General features: G+C 45.0%; 1 pseudogene; it reads left to right on the forward strand.

The window, feature by feature from the left end:
• The first annotated feature begins 4,589 nt into the window (after positions 1-4,589).
• Positions 4,590-9,574, forward strand: LOC105544074 (annotated as a pseudogene).
• Positions 9,575-10,208: the final 634 nt, after the last annotated feature.

Genomic DNA, 10,208 nt, shown 5'->3' on the forward strand with positions numbered 1-10,208 from the left:
AAAAAAAAAAAAAAAAAAAAGTTTATTAGAAAAATAGGAACTTTAAGCCCAAATGCTTTTTCAAGTTCACATGACTTAAGTAAATCCTTAATAAGCTGGTTTTAGTTGGTAAGATAAAATTAGAAATGTCTTCAGAATTCTTAACATACATGATTGTTTAGATTTATTGGTCAAGTGGTTTCATATTTATCTCTCCTAAATATTATGTCAGCCAGGCATGCTGTCTCATGCCTGTAATCCCTGCACTTTGGGAGGCTGAGGTGGGCGGATCACCTGAGGTCAGGAGTTTGAGACCAGCCTGGCCAACATGGCCAAACCCCATCTCTACTAAAAATACAAAAATGTATTGGGAGTGGTGGCACGCACCTGTAATCCCAGCTACTTGGGAGGCTGAGGCAAGAGAATCACTTGAACCTGGGAGGTGGAGGTTGCAGTGAGCTGAGATCACACCATTGCACGCTAGCCTGGGTGACGAGAGTGAAACTCTCTCTCAAAAAAACCTAAAAATTTGGCATGAGGGTTACTATCTTCGTGTAAATTTATATAAATAAGGTATTTAATTAAATTGTTGGTTTGATGGAAACAGCTAAATCCCGAGTTATTGGCCAAAAAACAAAAGAAAAAAAACTTTATTTAACCTTAATGTTCTTACTTAGGTAAACACTTGAACTTCACAGACTATAAAAATGGTTAACAAGGAAATAATACTAAATGATGACTATCACAGTCTTTTTCTCTTTTCTTTCTTTTCTTTTTTTTTTTTTGTTTTTGTTTTTTGAAACATGGTTTCCCTCTGTTGCCCAGGCTGGGGTGCAGTGGCATGATCACAACTCACTGCAGCCTTGACCTTCCAAGCTCAAGCAATCCTCCCATCTCAGCCTCCCAAGTAGCTGGGACCACAGGCTCACACCACCATATTGGCTAATTTTTTTTTTTTTTTTTTTTTTTTTTTTTGTAGTGGCTGGGTCTCATCGTGCTGCCCAGACTGGTCTTAAACTTCTAACTTCAAGCAATCCTCCTACCTCAGCCTCCCAAAGTGCTGAGATCCTCCTACTTCAACCTCCCAAAGTGCTCAGGCTCCCACAGTGAGCCACTGTGCTCAGCCCCTATACTTTAAATAATCACTAGATTGCTAATAATGCCTAATACAATGTAAGTGCTATATAAATACTTGTTATACTGTATTTTAAAATTTGTGTTATTTTTTATTGTTGTATTTTTTTTCACAAATATTTTCAATCCACAGCTGGTTGAATACAAGGATGTAGAACTTGTGGATACAAAGGGCCGACTGTAGTTGTAACTTGCACAAGCCCAGGTATATAAAAGGAGTTAAAATTTGTTTTGTTCCCATATCCTTTCTTGTTCCCCAAGACCATTAGTTCCTCAAGAGAAATTACAGTCTCTTCCTTCTCTGTGATCACAATGCCTGGCTTACAGTAGGTGCTCAGTAAATGTTACAGAAGCATCATGTTCTCAAGCTCTTGCTGAACCTAGACCCAGCCTCCCTTTCAAAGAGGACTGTTCTGCCAGGTGCTTCACTCCATGTCCTACTTCTTTGCTCAAGTCCCTGGGGCCCTCGGACCTCCTGAATTTCCACCACTACTGCAGGGATCAGATCTTCCAATTCTCTAGTTTTCTTCCACTGATGAAACTGTTGGTTCCAGTCTTTAAGTCTGCTAGGAAAAGACAAAACAAACATACGAACAAAAAACTGGCAATAGACAGGTTAACAGGAAAAAAAGCATACACATTTATTTGTATGGGAGTGGGAAGCAGGGTGTAGGGGCAAAGGGAAAACTTACCCTTTGCCCTCTGAAGGTTTATTGAAAAATCACCTGACAAATGGTGAATGAATAGGAGAAAAGGTGCCCAAATTTATTTGATCCTAGTTTTATGTGGCATAAGAACCTTCAGAAAGAAGGTTCAAGGATATAGGAAAATTGTCCATTTTTATGCTCAGGTTCCACATGGTATGGACATTCAGAAACGTGATTGGTCAAAAGGGTATGATGCAGCGCTAATAGACTGAGCGGGGAAACCCAGCAAGCCTCTCTGTGTAATTCTTCTTAGCGCTTCTGTGCAGCATTCCTTCCTTCTGGGTATGGGGCAAGACCCCCTCTGGAACAGAGGTCTTATGATCTACAAGATAGGTCAGATAAGATAGATCAATTTCTTCTGGGCACAGTGGCTCACACCTGTAATCCCATCACTTTGAGAAGATGAGGCAGGCAGCTCACCTGAGGTCAGGAGTTTGAGACCAGCCTGACCAACACGGAGAAACCCCATCTCTACTAAAAATACAAAAAATTAGCCAGGCGTGGTGGTGCATGCCTGTAATCCCAGCTACTCGGGAGGCTGAGGCAGGAGAATCACTTGAACCATCTGAAAAAAAAAAAAAAAAAGCTGGGCATGGTGGCTCATGCCTGTAATCCCAGCACTTTGGGAAGCCAAGGCGGGCAGATCACAAGTTCAGGAGTTCAAGACCAGCCTGGCCAAAATGGTGAAACCCCATCTCTACTAAAAATACAAAAATTAGCCAGGCACAGTGGTGGACACCTGTAGTCCCAGGTACTCGGGAGCCTGAGGCAGGAGAATCACTTGAACCCAAGAAGCAGAGGTTGCAGTGAGCTAAGATCGTGCCACTGCACTCCAGCCAGGGCAACAGAGAGAGATTCTATCTCAAAAAAAAAAAAAAAGGGTAAATTTCTTTATAGCCAGTTCTTACACAGAAAGGCTGGGTGGCCGCAGAGTTAGTAATATTTTTGGGTTTTATGGCTGGCTTTGGAGAAAAGGGGTCTGGTTTTCATGGGCCTCCCTTGGGAAAGAGGGATTCTAGTTTCTATGGCTAGCCTCTAGAGAGAATGCGAGTCTAGAAACAGGAGATTAGAAGGTTAGAGAGAGCTGCCTCTGAGGCCTTGTTTTTGGGCTATTGTTTTATGACCCCCAACAGAGGCATCACAGAAAAGCAAAAAGCCAGTAACCCAATGAAGTTTTCTAATCATCACTGTTTAAGGAATGGGATATGTTTGAGAAATGCACCATTAGTCAATTTCATCATTGTGGGAACATCATAGAGTGCCCTTACACAAACCTGGATGGCATAGCCTACCACACACCTAGGCTATAGGTATAGCCTATTACTCCTAGGCTATAAACTTTACTGTATGTTACTGCACTGACTACTGTAGGCAGCTGTAACACAATGGTGACTATTTGTGTATCTAAACATGTCTAACCATAGAAAAGATAATATGTTACACTATGATATTACCAAGGCTAGGTGTCACTAGATGATAGAAATTTTTCATCTCAGCCAGGCCTATGGCCTCATACCTGTAATCCCAGCACTTTGGGAGGCCAAGATGGGAGGATCACTTGAGGCCAGGAGTTCAATACCAGCTTAGGCAACATAGTGAGACCCCTGCCTCTACAAAAAAATTAAAAAATTAGCCCAGTTTGATGGTGTGCACCTATAGTCCCAGCTACTCAGAGGCTGAGGCAGGAGGATTGGTTGAGCCAAGGAGGTCGAGGCTGCAGTGAGCCATGAATCAGCCCACTGCACTGCAACCTGGGCAAGAGTGAGACCCTGTCTCAAAAAAAAAGAAAAAAAAATTAGCTCCCTTTTTTTCTCATGGGGCCACCATTTTACATGTGGTCTGTCATCGACTGAAACATCCTTACCCATCTAGGGGACAGGGGAGTGGGGTATGTAGGCCACCTACATACAGATGGTTATGAAAAAAAAAAAAGAATGAGCCTTCAGAAGAATAGGTAATAGACTGTCTGGATGAAACGTCAACTTTAATCTCTCCTAGGTTTGAGTCCTGTGACATGTTAATCTTCCTGATAGATACAAATTTCTAGGGAGGGTTTTCACGACAATTGGCTTCCTTCTGGAGAATCTACCTTTACTCAGATAAAGGAAATTCAGGAAAAGTCCCTCTGTGTATCCACTGTTTTCCCAGATGCCTTCAGTTTGAAGCAATCAGCATAACAATGTGGCATTTTAGGGGGTGATATCTCCTGGGTTCATTCAAAATATCAGAAACATGCTTGGCTGCTTAACCCCCTCATCACAATACTCAAGAAGGTATTGCGGATATTATTCCTTAACTGGAACAAAATCTTAGTCAATGAGCAATTTCATAGGGTGGTGCAAAACATTACTTTTTATTTTTCCCATGTGGGCAGGCTTGGATAGAGATCCAGGCATCCCTTTTTCTCTCTGGTATTCCTCTCTTTCCCTTTTTTGTCCTCTCTGCCCTCCCTGCAAGCCTGGTACCACCCTGACAGCTGACATGTGTGGTCCTGGAGGTTTGTTCCTGGTTCCATCCTAGAGGAGTGGGCAGAGATGGGGACTTACCTACTCTAGGGGTCTTGGGTCTTTCAGATTCACCAAGGTGAGAATCTGCAGGCAGACAAACCTTTTTTCATGACCTCTCCTAACCTGACTTTGCCTCATTATCATGCTAAAAATTTCTTTTCTACTAGGGTTGGAGGGGAAAGAACAAAAGTAGGGTGTCCTACAGAACACCAGACAGATCCCTCTAATTATTTATAAGCCTCAGTTGATTCATATTTGCAAAATGGCTCTGGAAATTTTCAAATGGTTTATTAAATTTTCCATCCTCCGACTGAGCATGTCCTATCTGGCAAGCCTGTGTTGGATGCCAATGGAACATGAAGGTGACCAGGAGAAGCTCCAAGTCCCATGGGGAAACAAGCTCATCCAGGACTAACAAAGCACAAATGCCCAGTGCCCATCTCAACAAAACCACAGTGGCTCTCAGAGACAGGTCAGACTGCTTGAATCACACACAGCACACTCTGAATGTCTCTCCATAAGGCCTTCTGACTGCAGATTTAATGCCTTTCAGCTGCCAGGAATGTCAGCTGAACTCTCAAAACCCCACACCAGATAAAATTCTATTTTCTCCATGAAAAAGCATGTGGGTAGCCACTTGCTGCTTGAACTCCCTGAAGGATGTGTTTGGGAGGGAGGATCAGGAGGGTCTCCCAACACCCTCCCCCTTCTGAGTTAGCACCGAACCCTGTTTCCTGCATTCCTGGGGTGACAGTCCCCTACTTGCTTTCCAGTACCTCCCAGAGAACTCCTGCACGAGTGCTGTCCTGAACTTCCCCGCAGGGACCCACAGCCTTCTTCTTACCCTCTCTAAGTATTATGACCATTTTCCCCTATGCTGCGACTGGGGCTCAAAAGATGCTCCTCCAAATTGGAGGCCTCAAAAGCAACCTCAGAAGCAAAAGTTTCTCTCCGATCTTCTCCTGCCTCCTTTCTCTGGCCCCCAAGGCTAGCCACAGAAACTAGAGTCTCTCTTCCCCAAGGCAGGCCTTCGAAACCAGAACCCCTTTTCCCCAAAGCCAGCCATCAAACCCCAAAATATTACTCTAACTTCCTCCCTTTTTCTGTGTAAAACATGGCTGTAAAGAAATCATCTGACCAGGCCAGGTGCAGTGGCTCATGCCTATAATCCCAGCATCTAGTGAGGTGGAGGCAGGTGGATTGTTTGAGCCCAGTAGTTCTAGATGAGCCTAGGCAACATGGCGAAACCTCCTCTCTACAGAAAATTTAAAACTTAGCCAGGTGCAGTAGCGCATGCTCTGTGGTCCCAGCCACTGGGGATGCTGAGGCAGAAGGATCAGCTGAGTCTGGGAGGTCAAAGCTGCAGTGAGCCAGGATCACATCACTGCACTCCAGCGTGGGCAACAGAATGACCCTGTCTTAAGAAAAAAAAAAAGAAAGAAAGAAAGAAAAAGAAATTATCTAACCTACTTTGTTCGATAGTAGGTCACAAGATCCCCGTTCCACAGAGAGTCTTGCCCCATACCCAGAAGGCAAGAATGCTCCACAGAGAGGCCAAGAAGAAAATATACAGACAGGCCTTGCTGTATTTCCCCACTAGGCCTATTAACATTAGAGTTTTGTCCAATCACAGTTCTACATGACCACTCATACTTTTCTGAACCTAAGCATAAAAATGGACAGCTTCCTCTGTATCTTCGGGGTCTTCATTCTGAAGTTTCCTCCATCACATAAAATTGTGATCAAATAGGTTTGTATGCTTTTTGGCCTGTTAGTCTGCGTTTTGTCAGTGATTCTCAGTGAACCTTCAGAGAGCAAAAAGAACGTTTTTCTCTTGGCCCCTGCACCTCTAGGAAAGACTGCAGGCTGCAATCACCTCCACAAGGCTGCCATCTGCAGCTGCTTCAAGTGGGCTGTGACCTGTGTCAGGCCACTCCATTCTCAGGGTACTGGACCTACATCCCAAACACTGATGTCTCTCCTTGCCATCCCTCACAGGACAGGCCCATGCTGAAGATGCCCTGGGCCATGTCCCCCCGGTACCACATTTGGGGGCCCACGTCCCAGAGTCAGAGGCATTTGAACCGGAGCAACTCCATCTTGAATAGGAGCTGGGTACAATGAGGCTGAAACCTAGTGGGCTGCATTCCAGACAGTTAAGCTTCCTAAGTTACAGGATGAGACAGGAGATTGGTACAAGATACAGGTCATAAAGATCTTGCTGATAAAACAGTTTGCAGTAAAGAAACCGGCCAAAATCCACCAAAACCAAGATAGCCACAAGCATGACCTCTGGTCATCCTCATGTCTACACTCCCCCCAGTGCCACGACACTTTACAAATGCCATGGCAACGTCAGGAAGTTACCCTATATGGTCTAAAAAGGGGAGACATGAGTAGTCCACCTCTTGTTTAGCATATATAATCAAGAAATAACCATAAAAATGGGCAACCAGTGTTTGGTTGCTTGGGGCTGCTCTGCCTCTGGAGTAGCCCTTATTTATTCCTTCACTTCTTTATAAACTTCCTTTCACTTTAGTCTATGGATCCGCCCTGAATTCTTTCTTGGGCGAGATCCAAGAACTCTCTCTTGGGGTTTGTATCAGGACCCCTTTCCGGTAACACCTGGGTTGAGTGTGGACCCCAGCCAACGCAAAGCTCTCTCCTCTCCCCACCTGCCACCAACAGGCCCCTCTATTTTTGCTCTTCCGGCAAAGCTTCTCCCAGCAGAGGCTCAGCTTCAGCCTGCTGCTCTCCTGGCTTCATCATGTAGCAGGACGGGCCGCAGACAAGAACCCCTCAGACACCGAGTTGTAGAAAAGGAAAGGGCTTTATTCAGCTGGGAGCATCAGCAGACTCACGTCTCCAAAACCCGAGTTCCCTGAGTGAGCAATTCCCATCCCTTTTAAGGGCTCACAACTCTAAGGGGGTCCACGTGAAAGGGTTGTGGTCGATTGAACAAGCAGCGGGTAAGTGGCTGGGGGCTGCATGCACCGATAATCAGAATGGAACAGGATAGGATTTTCACGATGCTTGTCCATACAATGTCTGGAATCTATAGATAACACAAGCAGTTAGGTCGGGAGCTGATTTATTTTTTTTATTTTTATTTTTTGAGATGGAGTTTCACTCTTGTTGCCCAGGCTGGAGTGCAATAGCGCAATCTCGGCTCACCGCAACCTCCGCCTCCAGGGTTCAAGCAATTCTCCTGCTTCAGCCTCCCGAGTAGCTGGGATTACAGGCATGTGCTACCACCCCGGCTAATTTCGTATTTTTAGTAGAGACGGGGTGTCTCCATGTTGGTCAGGCTGGTCTTGAACCCCTGACCTCATGATCTGCAAGCCTTGGCCTCCCAAAGTGCTGAGATTACAGGCATGAGCCACCGCGCTCGGCCAAGTCAGGGGTTGATTTTCAACTACGAGGCCCAATGCGTGGTGCTGGGCTATCTGCTTGTGGATTCCATTTCTCCCTTTTAGTTTTTACTTCTTCTTTCTTTGGAGGCAGAAATTGGGCATAAGACAATATGAGGGGTGGTCTCCTCCCTTAATCAGGGCACTCTTGCCTTCATCAAATCTTTTTATTGTGATCGGCGAGGCAGCCCAGCTCCTCCACAGCCAGCAGCACTGGGCACGCACCCTCCCCACTGCCAAAGAGGAAGAGGAAGATCTGCTCCACAGACACAGCTTCCAAGGAAGAGCCCAGGAGGAGGTTGTCAGCTAACCTGCTCCTGCAAAAGTGAAAACAAAGCTGAAAAAGGCAGCAGAGAAGGATAAATCTTCAGACAAAAAAGTGCAAACAAAAGGGGAAAGGGGAGCAAAGGGAAAACAGGCCTAAGTGGCTAACTAGGAAACTAAAGAAGATTTACCTGCAGAAAACGGAGAAACTAAAATGATTTCTCTCCAGCTGATGAAGCTGGAGAGAAAGAAGCCAAGTCTGATTAAATCACATACCATGTTTTATCAGTGGTCCCCATCTCCCTTTTTGTACAATCGAGATAAACATTTTCATCAACTATTTCGTAAATGCAAGTTTACAAAATAATAGTGGTTTTTTTTCTGAGACAGGATCTGGCTCTGATGCCCAGACTGGAGTGCAGTGGCACCATTTCAGCTCACTGCACTCTGCCTCCCAGGCTCAAGCCATCCTCCCACCTCAGCCTCCTGGGTAGCTGGGACCACAGATGCATGCCACAATGCCTGGCTACTTTTTTGTATTTTTTGTAGAGACAGAGTCTCACTTTGTTGCCCAGGCTGGTCTCAAACTCCTGAGCTCAAGAGATATGCCTGCCTTGACATCTCAAAGTACTGGGATTACAGGTGTAAGCCACCATAGCCGGCCTAGAAACAAATTTTTTTTTTTTTTTTTTTTTTTTTTTTGGGAGCAACATGGCTGTTTATTTCACCTGGGTGCAGGCGGGCTCAGTCCAAAAAGAGAGTCAGCCAAGGGATATAAGGGTGGGGCTGTTTTATAGGATTTGGGTAGGTAAAGGAAAATTACAGTCAAAGGGGGATTGTTCTCTGGTGGGCAGGAATAGGGGGTCACAAGGTGCTCAGTGGGGGAGCTTTTTGAACCAGGAAAAGGAATTTCACAAGATAATATCATCGCTTTAGGCAAGGACCGGCCATTTTCACTTCTTTTGTGGTGGAATGTCATCGGTTAAGGCGAGGCAGGGCATTTGCACTTCTTTTGTGATTCTTCAGTTACTTCAGGCCATCTGGGTGTATACGTGCAAGTCACAGGGGATGCGATGGCTTGGCTTGGGCTCAGAGGCCTGACATTCCTGCCTGATTTAAAACTGATGAGATGTTCCTTGGGCTGGTTGGTCTGAGGACCAGAGGTCATAGGTGGATCTTTCTCACAGAGCAAGGAGCAGGAGGACAGGGGATTGATCTCCCAAAGGAGGTCCCCTGATCCGAGTCACGGCACCAAAATGTCATGCCGTCCATGTGAAGAGACCACCAAACAGGCTTTGTGTGAGCAACATGGCTGTTTATTTCACCTGGGTGCAGGCGGGCTGAGTCCGAAAAGAGAGTTAGCCAGAAACATTTTTAAGAAGGAGGGAATCACACCTAATCCCATTTTTTAAGTGTAAATGCTTTTTTAAAAAAGGTGAAACCATTCGCTGCTTGTTTATTTTTTGGTACAACCAGAAAATAGAGTGGGCTATTGGATTATGGGAGGCTTTGACTGTCTTGGGTGTCAGCTTAACATTCCATAGACAGAGGGGTTAGTTTTTATATCCTATAATACAAAGCATACTAATGGCAATATGGAGTCACAGTCCTACATTTAATGTCCTGAGCATTTAAAATTACTTCTATTCCCATGTTGTTGTTAATTTTTTTTTTTTTTTTTTTTTTTTTTTTTTTTTGCGATGGAGTCTCGCTCTGTCACTCAGGCTGGAGTGTAATGGCACGATCTCGGCTCACTGCAACCTCCGCCTCCTGGGTTCAAGCAATTCTCCTGCCTCAGCTTCCCAAGTAACTGGGATTACAGGGTATCTGCCATCATGCCCGGCTAATTTTTTGCATTTTTGTAGAGACAGGGTTTCACCATGTTGGCTAGGCTGGTCTCGAACTCCTGACCTAAGGTGATCTGCCCTCCTCGGCCTCCCAAAGTACTGGGATTACAGATGTGAGACACCACGCCGGGCCTACCCATATTGTTTTTTAGCAGAATTGTTTCCTAAAGAAATCCACTTGATTGTAGCAATCCCTGAGAATTGTGTGCACTCTGTAACATCCTTGGTCGTGGTAGTCCTGTTTTCCTAGTAACTTTGTTAATGTGCTGTGAAAGATTGAAAATTTGAGTATGTGGTATATTTGCTGTTCAGTTGTGTATTGGTGGGATGTATGTAACAGCTTATCCATATGTGCAGATA

The sequence above is a fragment of the Mandrillus leucophaeus genome, unplaced genomic scaffold (assembly GCF_000951045.1).
Source record: "Mandrillus leucophaeus isolate KB7577 unplaced genomic scaffold, Mleu.le_1.0 Scaffold297, whole genome shotgun sequence".
NCBI lineage: Eukaryota > Metazoa > Chordata > Mammalia > Primates > Cercopithecidae > Mandrillus > Mandrillus leucophaeus.